Raw genomic sequence first — 18,327 nt, forward strand, 5'->3', positions numbered from 1 at the left:
CTTAGTCCTTCTTGTCTGTCATTCCACTGTCTTCTTTGTCTCTGTATTTCGCTCGCACACCTTAAAAAGTGTATATATATATTCTGGATGATTTGTGAGACATCCATCCTGTTGAAGCTTATAAGGCTGGTCCCTCTTTGATTTCTTGTGAGGGAAAAAAGAATATAAGTTTTTTGAGAGCAGATACTAACAAATAATATCTTACTTTTATGTCAATAAAGCAATTCTGACATATTGAAGTGGAAGTAATAGGTCCTGAAGTACCCAGGTGCCCTGACCTCTAGTTTAGGGTTCTTTTCACTACCGCAGGCAGCTTCTCAAATGTGATGTTTAAGTTTGTGGTTGCTTCTGAACTACTTGTTGAAGGTTTGCTTAATTGGGGACAGGGACTGAGGGGTAAAATGGGAATTTGTGTCTCGCCCAAGGAGTGCTGATATGCTAAGGAGGTGAGCCAGGTGAGATAGATTACTGCCTGCCGCTGACATGCTATTAAATTCCTGTTTGATTCCTTGATTCTCTACTAGGGAGCCAATTGACGGGTTCTAAGGGGGAAAAAAAATGTGCCTTTAACTGTCTGCAGCTCACACTACATCCGACTATTCCTTCAGAATATGCGTGGGCATGATGGGAAGGGCGGTCCCCTAAATCAACTGAGGCAAAGATAGGACTCCAGTCTTCCCTATCTTTGTGTCTTCTCCTAGCACTGTGCCCTGACTCAGAGAATGGGGTTGACTGTCTGGGCGAGCTTTAGAAAAGTGGAAGGTGTTTTACATGGCTTCTGTTATTTGCAAGAGGCACAGACAGATACCTCGAGCGGGCAAGCAACCGAAGTGACAATATATTGTATTGATTAACCTAAGAAGATGCATTTAAGAGGAGGAAAATATGCATAATGGTTGTTAGGTTTTATAGGTGTGAAGGTCCTGAATTATTTAGCTCCGGATTATTAGATTTTGATTTGGTCAATGAGGAGAGTTGACATTTCACCGGGAGAATTTATCAACTACTGAACAAAAGAAGTTATTAGACTATTTTTCAAAGATAGACTGTGGTTTTGAAATGAAAAAAAAAAATCTCTAAATTTCAAAATGTCTCAGTTTTAGAGGATGGAGTATTACACCCCCAACTCACTTCTGGACAAATCACTGCTTCCTTGGGCCTCAGTTTCCTTATCTGTAAAATGGTGTTGAATTGGATGGTCTTTAATAGCCCTTCCAATCTACAATTGATTCTTATATCCTTTGGTGTAAGGAACATAAGCAATTCAACTGCAATTTACATTCATAGTTACCCTTCAGTGTTAAAGAGATCAATTTGACTTGCTTATGGTTATACCACCAATATGTAGCAGAGGCAGTACCTGACTCCAACCCAAGGCTACTTCTATAAACCAATAATACAACTCCATGCTTCCTCTAATCATATGTATTTTTGTTCAGTCGTGTCTGATTTGTTTGGAATCCCATTTGGGGTTTTCTTGGCAGAGATACTAGAGTGGTTTATCATTTTCTTCTCTCTTTCTTCTTCTATTTTACTGATGAAAAAACTGAGGCAAACAGGGTTAAGTGATGTGCTCAGGGTCACAAAACTAGTATGTATCTGAGGCTGATGGGGGCGACAGACCCTTTGATATTCCTTGTCTGATCTACAACTTCCTTTGGGACTGATCTTTGATTACAAGATCTTGTCAAACCAGTTTGGGCTATCTGAGCTGGCTTGGATTTTCTCAACCCCCAACTATCTGAAAAGCTTGACAAGAAAATGAAAGATTCTGTGAGATCGGATCGAAGTAGACAGAGAGTACTTTCCAGGTATGGAGCAATGCCAGCACAAAAGCAGAGAGATGAACTTAACATTATAGGAACCTAAGGGTTGTGAAATACACTGTAAGCGTAGGGAAAGAATGGCATAATTTCCATAGAGAACCCAAGTTGGCCAGTCTAGTTGGAAAGTAGAATATGAAAAGTAGACATGGATAAATAAGCTGGAAAAGTGAGCTAGAGCTAACTTGTTTTTGTTTTTGTTTTTTTTTTTGTGTGTGTGTTACTAAACATTTTTTTGTTGTTGTTGTTTTTTATTATAACATTTTCTTTGACAGTACATATGCATAGGTAATTTTTTTTTTTTTTAATACAACATTATCCCTTGTACTCCCTTCTCTTCCGAGTTTTTCCTCTCCTCTCCTCTCCTCCACCCCCTCCCCTAGATGGCAGGCATTCCCATACATATTAAATATCTTATAGTATATCCTAGGTACAATATATATGTGCAGAACCGAATTTTGTTGTTGTTGTTGCAAAGGAAGGATTGTATTCGAAAGGTAAAAATAATCTTCTGGTTTTGTTCATTTCACTCAGCATCAGTTCATGTAAGTCTCTCCAAGACTCTCTGTATTCCTCCTGCTGGTCATTTCTTACAGAGCAATAACATTCCATAACCTTCATATACCATAATTTACCCAACCATTCTCCAATTGATGGACATCCATTCATCTTCCAGTTTCTAGCCACTACGTAAAGGGTGCCACAAACATTTTGGCACATACAGGTCCCTTTCCCTTCTTTAGTATTTCCTTGGGATATAAACCCAGTAGTAGCCCTGCTGGGTCAAAGGGTATGCACATTTTGATAACTTTTTGGGCATAATTCCAGATTGCTTTCCAGAATGGTTGAATTATTTCACAACTCCACCAACAATGTATTAGTGTCCCAGTTTTTCCACATCCCCTCTAACATTCATCATTATGTGTTCCTGTCATCTTAGCCAATCTGACAGGTGTGTAGTGGTATTTCAGAGTTGTCTTAATTTGCATTTCTCTTATCAATAGTGATTTGGAACACTCTTTCATATGAGTGGAAATAGTTTCAATTTCATCATCTGAAAATTGTCTGTTCATATCCTTTGACCATTTATCAATTGGAGAATGGCTTGATTTCTTATAAATTAAAGTCAATTCTCTGTATATTTTGGAGATGAGGCCTTTATCAGAACCTTTAAGTGTAAAAATGTTTTCCCAATTTGTTACTTCCCTTCTAATCTTGTTTGTATTAGTTTTGTTTGTGTAGAAACTTTTTAATTTGGTGTAATCAAAATTTTCTATTTTGTGATCAATAATGGTCTCTAGTTCTCCCTTGGACACAAACTCCTTCCTCCTCCACAAGTCTGAAAGGTAAACCATCCCATGTTCCTCCAATTTATTTATGATTTCGTTCTTTATGCCTAAATCTTGGACCCATTTTGATCTTATCTTAGTATGTGGTGTTAAATGTGGGTCCATGCCTAGTTTCTGCCATTCTAATTTCCAGTTTTCCCAGCAGTTTTTGTCAAATAATGAATTCTTATCCCAAAATTTGGGATCTTTGGGTTTGTCAAACACTAGATTGCTATTTTTATTCCCTATCTTGCCCTGTGAACCTAACCTATGCCACTGATCAACTAGTCTATTTCTTAGCCAATACCAAATGGTTTTGGTGACTGTTGCTTTATAATACAGTTCTAGATCAGGTACAGCTAGACCACCTTCATTTAATTTTTTTTTTTTATTACTTCCCTTGAAGTTCTCGACCTTTTGTTCTTCCATATGAATTTTGTTGTTATTTTTTCTAAGTCATTAAAATAGTTTCTTGGGAGTCTGATTGGTATAGCACTAAATAAATAGATTAGTTTAGGGAGTCAGAGCTAACTTGTGAAAGGCTTTCAATGAGGGTTAAATGATTTGGCTAGGATCACATAGCTAGTAAGTTTCTGAGACTGAATTTAAACTCAGGTCTTCTTGATGTTAGGCTCAGCACTCCATGCATTATACCACCAGTCTAAGACAATTTTAGAGGTCACCAGGAGAGGTCTGTAATACCCAGATGGGTATAGACCCTGAATTCAATAGGAGCACCAGCAGAGGACCTTTGGAGGTGTCTGAAAGCAGCAACAGCAGCTTTGGGAACTCTCAGCCCCAGAGCTAGTAAGGGATTGGGAAAACTAGTCAGAAAAGGATACAGGGGACCCTTTGCTGGCACTGAATCAGCTGGTACTGATTGTCAACTCTATTGCCTATAAGTAGTTTTGGGTCAAAGTTATAGAGTCAAGAGGAGCACTAGCTCCTCTGTGGCTTCAGGGGAGCAACAACTAAGTACAGGCCAAGAGAACTGTGACCACACCTCTTCCAGTATAATACCACCTTGGGAGCACCAAAAACTTTCAGACCTCAGAACTGACTCTGAGAAAACAGAAGTACAACAAAGCCTGCAGTTTGGGATATTACCTTTGAACCATCAGGTGATCCAGCCCAACTTTAACATAGAGTTCAAAGTGACACATGAGCTGAGAAATTGTGCAAACAACAACAAAAAGAACTTGACCATAAAAAGCTATTATGGCAGGAAAGACCAAGAACTAATGTGAAGACCACAATGTGAAAACAATTGTAAGAAAACTCTCTTCGCCCAGGAAAATTCTAATTGGATCCAAACCCAGCAAGAATTCCATGAGTTAAAGAAAGAGAGAAGAATGATTGAGGAAAAATAGGGGGGAAAAATGAGTGACACAAAAAAATTATGAAAAGAAAATTAACAGTTTGGTAAAAGCAGCACAAAAAATACTGTAGAAAACATCACCATAAAATTCAGAATTGGTTTGAAGGTAAAAGATGGAGTAGATAGGTAGTAGATAGAGTGCTAAGCTGGGAAAAAGGTAAACATCTTCCTGAGTTCAAATCTGGCCTCAGACACTCACTTGCTGTGTGATCCTGGGCAAGTCACTTAACCCTGTTTGACTCAGTTTCCTCATTTGTAAAATGATCTGGAGAAGAAGTTGGACATGACTGAAATGACTGAACAAATGGTGAAAGAGTCACAAAAACTCACTGAAGAAAAGAATGCCTTTAAAAGCAGAATAGGCCAAATGGAAAAGAAGAAACAAAAATTCCCCAAAGAAAAAAATTCTCTAAAAAGCAGAATTAGTCAATTTGACTAATCAAAAATGACTAATTAGTCAATTTAACTAATAAAGTTATAAAAGCTTAGCTGAAGAAAACAATTCCATAAAAATTAGAATTGGCTGAGTGGAAGCTAATGAAATTTCCATGAAATTTCAAGAAATAAAACAATGAAATGAAAAAAAAATGGAAGAAAATGTGAAATATCTTATTAGAAAAATAGCTGATCTAGAAAATAGACTGAGAGATATTTTAAGAGTTATTAGACTACCTGAAAGCCATGATTAAAAGAAAAAAGATTAGACATTTCAAGAAACTACCAAGGAGAATGATTCCAATATCCTAGAACCATGGGGTAAAATAGAAATTGAAAGAATCCACCAATCACCTTCTAAAAGAGATCCCAAAATGAAAGCATCCAGGAAGAATGTTGTCAAATTCTAGAACTCCCAGGTGAAAAAGAAAATATTGTAAACAGCTAAAAAGATACAATTCAAATATTGTGCAGTCACAGTTAAGATCACCCAAGATTTAGCAGCTTCCACGTTAAAAAAAAAAAAAACCAAAAAAAAACCAAAAACAAAACAGAGGACTTGGAATATGATATTCCTGAAGGCAAAAAAGTAGGATTACAACTAAGAATAACCTATATAATACAACTGCATATAATTATATAGATGGACAAATTGATATTTAGTAAAAGAGATGACTTTAAAACATTCCTGAGGAAAAGACCAGAGCTGAATAGAAAATTTGACCTTCAAATACAAGACTCAAGAGAAGCATAAAAAAGTAAACATGAAAGAAGGATCATAAAGGATTCAATAGAGTTAAACTGCTTACATTCCTATATGAGAAGATGATAATATAATTATGCAATGTGAGAATTTTATCTTTATTAAACTATTTAGGAGTCTATATGTTGGGGATTTCCAGGCTTATGGTGTGTGAGACCAGGCGGGGGTGAAGTAAAAGAATTTACTCAATTAAAAAGTAAAAATTTATTTTAAATCACCAAGAGATCTCAGTGGTCAGGAACTCCCTTATGGGATTAGAGAGTTCTGTCTGTTCTGCCCACCTTAATACAGTCAGAGTACTTAGTTATATGATCAAAGTTAAGTCTTGAGGGCTTTTGAGACAATAGAGAGGTTTTAGGTTTGAATAGGCTTCAATAAAGTTATAGAAGATTTGATTAGTGATAGTTCAAATCTATAGAAAGCTTAAGTAGTGGTACTTAACATTAATTCAGTTCTATGAAAGTTAAGTAGGAGTACTTAGCTTTAGTTCAGTTCTATAGAAAACTTGGGTAGTGTCAGCTGAACTCTATAGAAAGGTTAATTAGTGGTACTTAACAGAGGTAGGGTCAGGCTGGCTTCTCGGTAGAGATAAGATTCCTGGTAACGTCTGGAGTCTCCGACCTCAGTTTCCCTGTCATATATTGAGGGCATGGATGTAAGTTGATTATGTTGGGATGATCTCTGAAAAAAGGATGCAGTTGTAAGAAAGAGGGATACATGGAAAATGGAAAAGGAAAGGCAGAATGGGGCAGATTTTCTCACATAAAGTAGAAGTGCAAGGAAGAGCTTTTATAGCTGAAGGAAAAATGGTGGGTAGTGGCAGTGCTTGAACCTCATTTTCATTAGAATTGATTCAGAGAGGATACATATCTACACACACACACACACACACACACACACACAATCTTTCTTTTACCTAATAGGGAGAGGGGAAGGAAAGGGGCTAAGAGGTACGAGAGGAGGATTTTAAGAGGAAGGACACATTGGGAAAAGTAGTGATTGGAAGTAAAACAGATTTTTGAGGAAATACAAGATAAAAAGAGAGAGAAGACAGATGAAAATGAGGGAAATGCACAATTAATGATCATAAGTGTCAGTGTAAATGGGATGAGCTGATCCATAGAAAGGAAGAAGATAGATTAATTGGAAACCTGATTCCAACAATATGGTATATATAAAAACTGTGCTTGGGATAGGAAGAAGCTCTCAGAGATTGAGGGCTGGAGCAGAATCTATTATGCTTCAGCTGAAGCAGATAGGGAAGGGGGTTGGAGGGAGGGAGAAAATCTGGAACTCAAAATTTAAAAAGAAGAAAATGATTAAAAAATAAATAATAAATGTTTTAAAAAGAAATTTAAAATTTAAGAAAAAATAAAGATTTTATTGGATTGGATTGGAATCCCTCTCTCCCCTGCCAACTTTATATCTCCCCCAATACCCAATTCAATGCTCTACAACAATAAAAAAAAGTATTTATTAAGAATCTCTTTTGTGGGGCAGTTAGGTGCAGTAGATAGAGCACCAGCCCTGAAGTCAGGAGGACCTGATTTCAAATCTGATCTCAGACACTTAATACTTCCTAGCTGTGTGAACATGGGCAAGTCACTTAACCCCAAGTGCCTCAGCAAAAAAAAAAAATTAAAAAAAAAAAATTCTCTTTTGTATTAGGTACTGTGTTAGGCCTGAATATGAAGACAAACAATCTTTGTTCTCAATGCGCTTACAATTTAAAAAAAAAATTATAATTTTTTATCGACAGCACATATGCTTGGATAATTTTTTACAACATTATCCCTTGCACTCACTTCTGTTTCGACTTTTCCCTTCCCTCCCTCCACCCCCTCCTCTAGATGGCAAGCAGTCTTATACAAGTTAATTATGTTATAGAATATCCTACATACAATATATATGTGCAGAGCTGAACAGTTCTCTTGTTGCACAGGGAGAATTGGATTTAGAAGATAAAAATAACCTGGGAAGAAAAACAAAAATGCAAACAGTTTACACTCATTTCCCAGTGTTCCTTTTCTGAGTGTGGCTGATTCTGTCCATCATTGCTCAATTGGAACTGAATTAGATCTTCTCTTTGTCGAAATTATTCACTTCCATCAGAATATATCCTCATACAGTATCGTTGTTGAAGTGTTTATCTGGTCATTTCACAGCATCAGTTCATGTAAGTCTCTCCAAGCCTCTCTGTATTCATCCTGCTGGTCATTTCTTACAGAACAATAATATTCCATAACATTCATATACCACAATTTACCCAACCATTCTCCAATTGATGGACATCCATTCATCTTCCAATTTCTAGCCACTACAAAAAGGCTGCCACAAACATTTTGGCACATACAGGTCCTTTTCCCTTCTTTAGTATTTCTTTGGGATATAAGCCCAGTAGTTTTGTTGTTCGTTCATATTCAATTCTTCGTTGATCTCATTTGATGTTTTCTGGGCAAAGATACTGGAGTCATTTAGCATTTCCTTTTCTAGCTCATTTTACAGATGAGGAAATTGAGGCAAATGTGATTAAGTGACTTGCCCAGGGTTATACTGCTAGTCAGGTCTTCCTGACCCCAGCTCAGTGTTTTTAGCTGCCCTAATGCAAAATATATAGAGATTCTATAAGAAATAATGTTGGAGGGGGGGAGGATGGGCCAAAAGATTAGAGTAGAAGTCCCTAATCTTCTTTTGTCATAAATACCTTTGGTATTTTGCCTTTGGTGCCTTTCATGAACCCTATATACCTCATCGAAAAATAATGTTTTTAAAGGCATAAAATAGAATTACAAAGGAGATCAATTATATTGAGTACACTTACCTAGATAAATATATATAAAACATAGAAAGACTCATTGAAATCTATTCATAGATAATTTGGAAGTCCCTCATCATCAGGATGAAAACTCTTGAATTAGAGGGGTTTTCAAAACCTTGTGTAAGAAGTGGCATTTAAGTTGAGCTTTGGGGAAACTAGAGATTCTAAAATGCAAAGGTGAGGAGGACCTGTATTCCAGGCATAGAAGTGGGAACTAGAATATTAGATCTACACAGAACATCAAATAGACATAATAAATGTTTGGTGATCTTGAAAAGAGGCTAAATCTGTGTTATGTGCCAAACTCAGGTGTATTTTATTCTTAAGGCAGTAGAGAGTCATAAAAGTTTTTTGAGCAGGAGGATGACATGGTGGGTCCATGTTTTGGGCATATCAATTTGGCATCTGTGTGAAGGATGGGTTGGAAAAAGGAAAGACTAGATGTAGGGAGTCCTACTGGGAGGCTCTGCTGAAAGTCCTGGAGAGAGGTAATGAAGACTTGGACTAGGATGATGGCTGTGTAAGCAGAGAGATGACAACTGGAGATTCTGAAGTAATAGAACTTGATAAGATTTAGCCATTGGTTGGCTGCAGACAGTGAAAAACAAAGTGTTAAGATGACTCCTTAATGAGAAGAGGGATGGTTAGTGCTTTTAAAAGAAAGAAGAGCAGTTAATCAGAATTTAGAAGAAAAGTTGACAAATCTTGGATGTGTTGAATTTGAAATGATTGTGTGGAATATCCACTTGGTAGTAATCATTGAACAGTTTGATGATGATCAGCTGGAGAGGCTATATACATTGGGACTTAATAATAGAATTGAAATGAATTGAATTGGATGATTTCTTGTTTCTCACTCTCCTTTTCAGTTTCTGTTGGGGAAGTGAGGGACCCAGTGGTGTTATAAAGGATTGCTAATGAGTAGAATCTAGAGTAGTCCAAATCAGAGTAAAGAATCAGTGACTTGCATTTCCAAGGGGCCAAAGATTATGCCAAAAATTAAGGCTGCCTAGCTGTGTCAGATCTCTTTTCTTTAGTGACATGCAAACTAAGAATCCTGACTTAAGTGCACTTGCTTTCCTTTTTAGGGCATTTTTCCTTGATAAGATTTGGCCATATGATAGCCATTGGTGGGTCTTCACTGCAGACTGTTCAGTTGCAAGTTTGTTTTCAGTTCCTTCTTATTATCTCCTTCTTCCTGTTCTCCCTCACATAGTCTCTGATAATCTTCCAGAATTTCAGAATTTATTATACTTAGATTCCTTACTTCCAATGTAGATGTGTTTCAGCCCAAGTCAGGAAATACCAAGAATGTTAAGGACACAGATATGGAAAGGGAGTGATTGTAACCATTATAAAGTCTTCCTGCCATTTAAAATCAGAAACATCATGTTTAGTAGGTAAGAATTGGAGACAGAGAAGAAGTTTGTTATTCACTAGATCTGTGATTGTGGGGGAGAGAGGACAGATGGTAAGTTAGTCACCAAGTTTCAAAAACCTTTTATTAAGCACTTGTATGTGCCATATTAAGCAATGGGAATACAAAGAAAGGCAGCACTGGGACCTATTCTCTAGGAAATCACATTCTAATGGTGAAAACAAATAGATATATTCAACATATAAACAGAGGTAATAGTAATTTCTGAATGAATGGTAAGAGAAATGGGAAATGTCTCCTGTACAAGGTGAGATTTGAGTTGAGTTTTGAAAGAAATCAGAGTGTCTGGGAATCAGAAGGAGGAACATTGCAGGCAGGAGGGATGTCTAGGTTAAAGGTTGGAAGATGGCAAATATGCCCTACTGTATAGAGGGAAGTAAAATGTAAAGGTAAGAGAAAAGGCACTCACACATTTTGTGCATGTATCTTCAGGTAATTTCCTTCTTTGATTTTAGAAATGAAGTTAAAGACTTCTCTCTGTTTTCTAATCATGACTTCATTCACTTTGTCTTATCATGACAATTAGGAAATCAGATTTTCAGAAGATAGCAAGTAAATAATAGCAGGTCTACTTATACTTTTTTTTTTTTAAGGTATCTAGATATTTATTTTCTTTATTAAATTTATTTTTTAAAAATAAATATTCAAAGTAAATCTTTATTGTAGAAGTGATCACACAAACATTACCAAGTACCATTATAATTACATGCTGCATTTAAATTACATAAATTAGAAGCATCATTTATGCACCAGTGAAAGGGGAACATCACTATTTGTAAGTTTGGGCTTTTCCTCCTCAAAATTAAAATCACCACACTGAAAAAATCGTTGACATAAATAGAAATCAAGAGACCTGCATCCTAGATCCAGTTCAGACCTTAACCAATCCTTATGCTAGTCATTTCACTCCTTTTAGCCTCAGTATTCTCATTTGTGAAAAGAAAATGGCCTAAGAACAGCAGAATGGACAGAGTATAACATTCTGTACACACAGGGCCTCATTCACAAATCTCTTTACTAGTGTAGTCTTAGGCAGATCAGTCAGTCAATCTCATTGAGCCTGTTTGATAAAACAAAATAGTTGGACTGGGTGGCTTCACCTCTGAAGTTCCTTTCAGCTCTAGATCTGGGATTCTATTTTAGAGTCTATGTTCAATAAATCAGCCAAGCATTTGTTATCTTGAAAATAGATATTTCAGGGGCAGCTAGGTGGCCCATTTGAGAGAGCACCAGCCCTGAAGTCAGGAGAACCTGAGTTCAAATTTGTTCTCGGACACTTAACACTTCCTGGCTGTGTGACTCTGGGCAAGTCACTTGACCCCAATTGCCTCAGCAAAAAAAAAAAAAAAAAGAAAAAAAAAGAAAAGAAAGAAGGAAAGAAAGATAAAAAGAAAGAAAATAGAAATTTCAGTGGGGCAGATTCTAAAAGAATCACAGATTACTACCAGTAAAAAGCAATCACAAAGACATCAGCAACTACCAATCCTTAGGGCTACTTTAAATTTCTAGCTAAAATCTATGAGAATAATGTTGAAGGATATTCTTTTTTGGGGGAAGGATATTCTTTATAAAAACATCATAAGGAAACAGACTTTCAAAGTCAATTTTGTACAAAAGACCACACCTTGACACATAATTAAAAGAGATAAAGAATCTGATTTTTCATTTTGACTATTAATTCTTTTTTGCTACCCTTATCCACCAAAACCATTGATAAAGGAAAGTGAAGCTTTAAATGTAAAATCAAGGAGAGTCTTGTTCAGTTTATGAAATACAACTAGTTATTGAGTTAGTCTACTAATATTTCTGTATTGGTAAAGCAATGTAGATGGACACCAACTGAACTAAGTTCAAGACTGAATTGGAGGAAAGCTGGCTGGGCAGCACTTTCAACAACTCAAATTGCCTAGAGTCATACCGACCCACCTCTCTCTCTCTCTCTCTCTCTCTCTCTCTCTCTCTCTCTCTCTCTCTCTCTCTCTCTCTGTCTCTCTGTCTCTCTGTCTCTCTCTCTCTCTCTCTCTCTCTCTCTCTCTCTCTGTCTCTCTCTGTCTCTCTCTCTCTCTCTCTCTCTGTGTCTCTGTCTCTCTCTCTCTCTCTCTCCCTTTCTTTCCCCCCTTTCCCTTTCTTCCCTCTCTCTACTTCTTTCTCTGTCTTTCTTTCTTTTCCCCTTCCTCCTTTCCTTCCTCCCTCCCCCCCCATCTCCCCATTTCCCTATCTTCATCTCCATCTGTTTATCTGTGTCTCCTAATCTATCCTGACATCCTGGAGGTTGCCAGTGAAGCATAGAACACAGTGATCTCAGAAGACTAAAAAATTCTGAAGATGATGACAGAGGATGATAGAAAAGTAAATGAATGCAGCATATCCTTAACAATGATGTACATGAAGAGTGGCAACAATGCCACATAAGGAATCATGTAAAACTGGAAAATGAAGCTGATTAGAGGTAGAGTGTAGCTGCATCTCAGTGGCACAAACATCAGGTCTGGAGTCAGAAAGATTTAAGTTCAAATATGACCTCAGATACTTCCTAGTTGTATAATGCCAAGTTACCTAATCTCTGATAGCCTCACAAAAAGATTCTCTGGAGAAGGCTATAGCCAACAACTTCATTATTTTTTGCCAAAAAACCAAACAACACTCCCATAGACTGTTGGGTTATGGGGTCACAAAAAATTGGACACTATAGTTATAGTATAATACTTAAGTTAACCCACTTGCCATGTTCTCTTGTCAATTTTTTTTCCCTTGGTTTAGGGTTGGATTTGTACCCAAGACCTGATTTCAAATGCAGCCCCTGAGCCTTATAAACTTTATGATTCTGGGCAAGCAACTTAACTCTCAGTTTCTTTATCTGTAAAATAGGGATAATAATACTGTTTCAGGCAGGGTTGTGATAGAAAAAAATGTTTTGCAAATCTTAAAAGTGCTAGTATTGAGGTATCAAGCATGTGTCATGGTGTCACCTGTGAAAGAATTTAAACTCAGTCTCCAAACAGTTCATTCAAGTCTTTTTCAGATTTTCCTGAAATCCACCTGCTAGCCATTTCTGATAGCACTACAGTGTTCCATTACATTCATTAACCACAACTTGTTCAGCCATTCCCTAATTAATGGGCATCCTCTCAAATTCCAATTCTTAGCCTCCATAAAAAGGACCTTTATTATATCAATGATCAGAGACTATCTACAGATTGTTAGTTCATTGAGTACAGAGATTATGTCTTACTTATCTTTATATTTTGTTGACTTGGTATGATAATAATAACTAGCACTGATATAGAGATTTGAGTTTGCAAAACACTTTACATATATTATCTTATTTTGATTCTCATAACAAGTCCGGAAGATAAGTGCTATTTTTATCCCTTTATCAAGGAAGAGGAAAGAGGTGTTGCAGTCAGAGTACATGGATTCAAATCTGTTAACCAACTACTATCTCTGTGATCTTGAACAAGTAAGTTACTTAAGTTGGGGAGATAGTTAAAATTCAGCTTCAGATACTTACTAGCTGTGTGACCCTGGGCAAATCTTCTAATCTCTGTCTCAGTTTCCCTGTCTGTAAAATAAAGGCAATGATAGCACCTACCTCCCAGAGATTCTGTGAGTATCAAATGATTAGTAGTTATAATAGTAGTTGTAGAGCACTTAGCACAGTGTCTGGAACATAATAAGTACTTTATAAATGTTAACCATTATTATTATATTAATACCTTTATCTTATTAATACAACATGAATATAATAAAATAATACCATAGATCTTATGCTATTAATAATCAATAAGACCTTTCTGTGCCTTAGTTTCTCATCTCTAAAATGAAGGATTTAGATTTGAAGGTTAAATTAATTTTGACTCTAAATCTATGGTCCTATAATTTTATAACTCTCTCAGCCCAAAATTAGGGAACAGAAATGAGAAAGAGATGAAATAAAGATGTTAGGTAATCCATAGACAAATTTAATTATTACTAATTAAATTATATTAAATTAAAAATTAAATTACAAAATTAATTATTATAGTTTTATGATTCTATTATGAGGATGAACAATTAAGGCTAATGAAGACTAACAATTTGAAAGTTGATTTTTGCTTTTCTGGTTTGAAAGTTTAGACCTACTTGATGAAAATCTGGAGGGTATGGGATGACTCATGGAGAAATGCTAATTATATTTTTTCATCTCACTTTCATGTGCAGAATCACTTCTGGAGTTCTGTGAATACTTATAAATGTTTGTGAGTTGTTTTTCAGTTGTGTTCAACTTTTTGTGATTCCATTTGTTTTTTTGGTTTTTTTTTTTTGTTTGTTTTTTTTTTGTTTTGTTTTGCTGAGTAAAATGGATGCATGGCAGAAAGTCTAGTTTGGGGAATGAGAGAAGAAAGAAATAATTGGTGAGAATAAGAGTTTTGTTCACTTTGGTACCCCAAGAGCAGCTAGGTGGTCTAGTGGATAGAACCCTGGACCTGGAGTCAAGAATATTCCTTTTTCTGACTTCAAGTCTAGCCTCAGACATTTGCTAGCTATGTTACTCTGGACAAATCACTTAACCCTGTTTATCTCAATTTCCTCATCTATAAAATGAGCTGAGGAAGAACATGGCAAAGAACTCCAGTATCTTTGCCAGAAAAAATGGAGTCTTGAAAAGTTAGACATGATTTTTTAAATGGCTGAACAAAATTGGTTCTCTAGAGAGATTCAAGGCAGTTTTAAAGTCAGGCTTTTGTTTTGATAATCTACACAGAAATTAATGTAGTTTTTGACAAAAAATAATAGTTTCCCAAAATTTTAACACAAATTACTGGCTGTGCTAGATTTATCTCAGATTTAATGGGATATGGCATCTTGCCTGGTCTTGAAGGATGAGGGGGACCTGACATATTCTCCACTTTCATGAAATAACTTTGGGAGGTCTGAACTGATGGATAATTCTTTTGGGAATTAGACTCTAGAAAGTTGCCCATGCCAGGAACTTTGTTTCAATTCAGTTTCCAGTGAAGCATCTTATCATAGCAGTAGTTGTCATTGCTATTGCTGTAGGGATTTGGGAGTGGAATACACAGAGGTTAGTCAGGAGGAAGTTTTCCAAACTGTTAAGTTTAAGGAAAGCTGGAAGGGAGAAGGGTATTGAATATATACAGTTTGACTTATTCTCAGTTTGCCATTACAACATCAAAAAGCTCCAAATTTGGTGAATGAACAAATAAATTTATTTATTTATCTATTTGTTTACTTATTTATTTATTGCCAGTAAGCAAAAACTATCTTTATATGTATTTGGAAAAATAAAATACTATCACAATAGTATTTTATTTTTCCAAATACATATATAGTTTTCAACATTCATTTTTGCAAGACTTTGTGTTCTAAATTTTTCTCCCTCTCTCCCTTATATTCCTCCTCCTAAAGACAGCAAGTAATCTGATAGAGGTTGATTATGTGTAATACTTTTAAATATATTTCTATATTTATCATGGTACACAAGAAAAATAAGACCAAAAGGGAAAAAAAGAAAAAACAAAGAAACAAACAAAAAGATGACAGTACTATGCTTCACTGATCTACATTCAGTCTCCTTAGTGTGATCTACCCCTGGATGTGACTGGCATTTTCCATCCCAAGTCTATTGAAATTGTCTTGAATTACCACATTGTTGAGAAGAGCCAAGTCATCCATCACAGTTGATTATCACAAAATTTTGTTGATGCACAATGAAGTGGGGGGTGGGGGTGGAAGAACACTTATGTGGGAGGGGAGCATGGGATTGACACTACCCTCAGGTGTTCAGAGTAGCAGCATCAAAGTTAATGACAAATCTTAGAAATTCAGAGAGCTCCCTGACTAGATGGATGTTGAGGCCCAGAGAGTACAAAATCAGGATATGATGAACAAGACAATAGTTGGTGATTTGCCATAGGTTTGGGCCCATTTCATTCATTTGTGAGCAGACCTATCTGCCCATGTTTTCTTTAGAGTTAATGGCTCTTATTTGGGAAAATACTGCTTTGGACTAAGAACCTAACCTTTTAGAAATATATGCACAAATTTACTTAATGAACACAAGTTTTTATTCCAAACTAGCAAAAAATCAGAATGGTAGAGTCTTCCTTTCTCATTATCTATGTTGAGTGAGAGCATACAAACAGCCTAAAAATGTTCCCATTTATTTTTATATGACTAATCTCAGTGTGTGGGATATACTATATATGTATATACTATATATGTAAATAGTCCAATGATTCTCTTGTCTCATCTCATCCCTCCTAATGAAACAGGATGCAATTATCCGTGATTACCCATTCTGTGCAACTCTTTTTGATATGCAGGGTTTCATTGACCTGGACAAGAGCTCAGAAGTCATCTAGTCACTTCCTTATTTTAGGGATGAGGAAATTCAGGCTAAAGTGACTTGCTTCAGTTTCCATAGGTGGAAGAGTTGTGATTTGGATCTTGGTCTTCTTACAATTTATTCTGCTATACTATTCTTTTTCCCTATAGAATGTAAAAAGGAATAACTGGGAGCATGTAGTTTTCATTTTTCTTTCAATCATTGCAATATACAAGATTGGCATTTCCTGCCTTGAGGTTCACTGCTCTTTTTTCCCCCTTGTAGAACATTTGATATAAAGTGGCATTAACTCAGATGAATTTACTATTGTTTCAAACTCTGTTTTCTTAATGTAACTATGTTACTGCCAAGGTACTTTAGTGAATTCAATATAAATACTGTCTATTGCTTCATGATTGAGCCAACCATTTTTTAAAAGGAATCATTGACGTTAGTTCAGTAGCAAAATAAAGGGGGGGAAACACTCAAAAGGAAATTATTTGAAAAACTGAGAAATCAATGAGATATTAGTAATGATGTGATATAAATAAAAATATGAAAGCCCTAGAAATTAGCCAATTGTGGGACACAATACATTCTTGGTGAAATTGTGAACTAATTCAATCATTCTGGAGAGCAAATTTGTATTATGCCCAAAGGGCTATCAAACTGTGCATACTCTTTGATCCAGCAGTATCTCTATTTGGACTGTATCCTAAAGAAATCATAAAGGAGAGAAAGGGATCTACATGTGCAAATATGTTTGTGGCAGCCCTTTTTGTAGTGGCCAGAAAGTAGAAATTGAGTGGATACCCATCAACTGGAGAATGGCTGAACAAGTAATGGTATAAAAATGTTATGGAATATTATTGTTCTATAAGAAACAATCAGCAAGATGATTTCAAAGAGGCCTGTAGAGACTTACATGAATTGATGCTAAGTGAAATGAGCAAAACCAGGAGATCATTATATACCGCAACAAGAAGATTATAAGATGATCAATTCTGATAGAGGAGGCTCTCTTCAACTATGAGATGATTCAGACCAATTCCAATGGTCTTGTGATGAAGAAACTCATCTGCACCCAGAGAGAGGACAGTGGGAACTGAATGTGGGACACAACATAGTATTTTCATTCTTTTTGTTATTGTTTGCTTGCATTTTGTTTTCTTTCTCTTTTTTCCCTTTTTGATCTGATTTTTCTTGTACAGTGTGATATTTGTGGAAATATGTATAGAGGAATTACACACATTTAACATATTGAATCACTTGCTGACTGGGGGAGGGGGAAGGGAGGGAAAAATTAGAACACAGGGTTTTGTAGGGGTGAATGTCAAAAAATTATCTATGGATATATTTTGAAAATAAAAAGCTATAATTAAAAAAAGAAATTAACCCATTAACACATAGAGAAAGAGAGACAAAGAAACAGAGATGGAGGCAGAGGTAGAGGCAGAGAGACAGAAAAAGACAGAGACAGAGAAAGAGGCAGAGAGAGAGAGGCAAAGAGAAATAGACACATATAGAGACAGCAACAGAGATAGAGACACACACAGAGACACAGAAGCAGACATACAGAGACAGAGACACACAGAGAAAGAGTATTTGAATTCAAATGTAATCTCTTTGATATCAGGGACTACATCTATTACTTCTATATCTCTATATATCTATATCTTCTATATCCAGTGTCTAACACAAAACATTAGCTCAATAAAAATTTGTCGATTTGATTTTTGAAGTCAAAAGAGAAGTGATATGACATGGTGTGTGTATATATACATATATATATATATGTATATATGTAATAGCTAACCATAAGTGGCACCAAAAGATAAATATTTTTTCTGAGATCTAGTTTACTTCAATTTCCAACTTTGTGATGGGCAAGAAAAGGGACATTGCTGTTCACTAACAATTTTACTGTCCTACCTTCTAGAAGTATATTGGACTAGAATTATGTCTAAATATCAAATATCAAATATTGATAGTCTATGGTGATTATACTCTTTTTAG

The 18,327-nt window shown here is 35.9% G+C and overlaps 1 protein-coding gene across 3 annotated transcripts in view; it reads left to right on the forward strand.

Moving 5' to 3' along the window:
• The window catches only part of SLC35F2 (solute carrier family 35 member F2), an 83,322-nt gene that overhangs the window by 20,157 nt on the left and 44,838 nt on the right, over window positions 1-18,327 (forward strand). The gene's annotated exons all lie outside the window — the stretch shown is intronic.

This window comes from Sminthopsis crassicaudata, chromosome 3, assembly GCF_048593235.1.
Source record: "Sminthopsis crassicaudata isolate SCR6 chromosome 3, ASM4859323v1, whole genome shotgun sequence".
Lineage (NCBI taxonomy): Eukaryota > Metazoa > Chordata > Mammalia > Dasyuromorphia > Dasyuridae > Sminthopsis > Sminthopsis crassicaudata.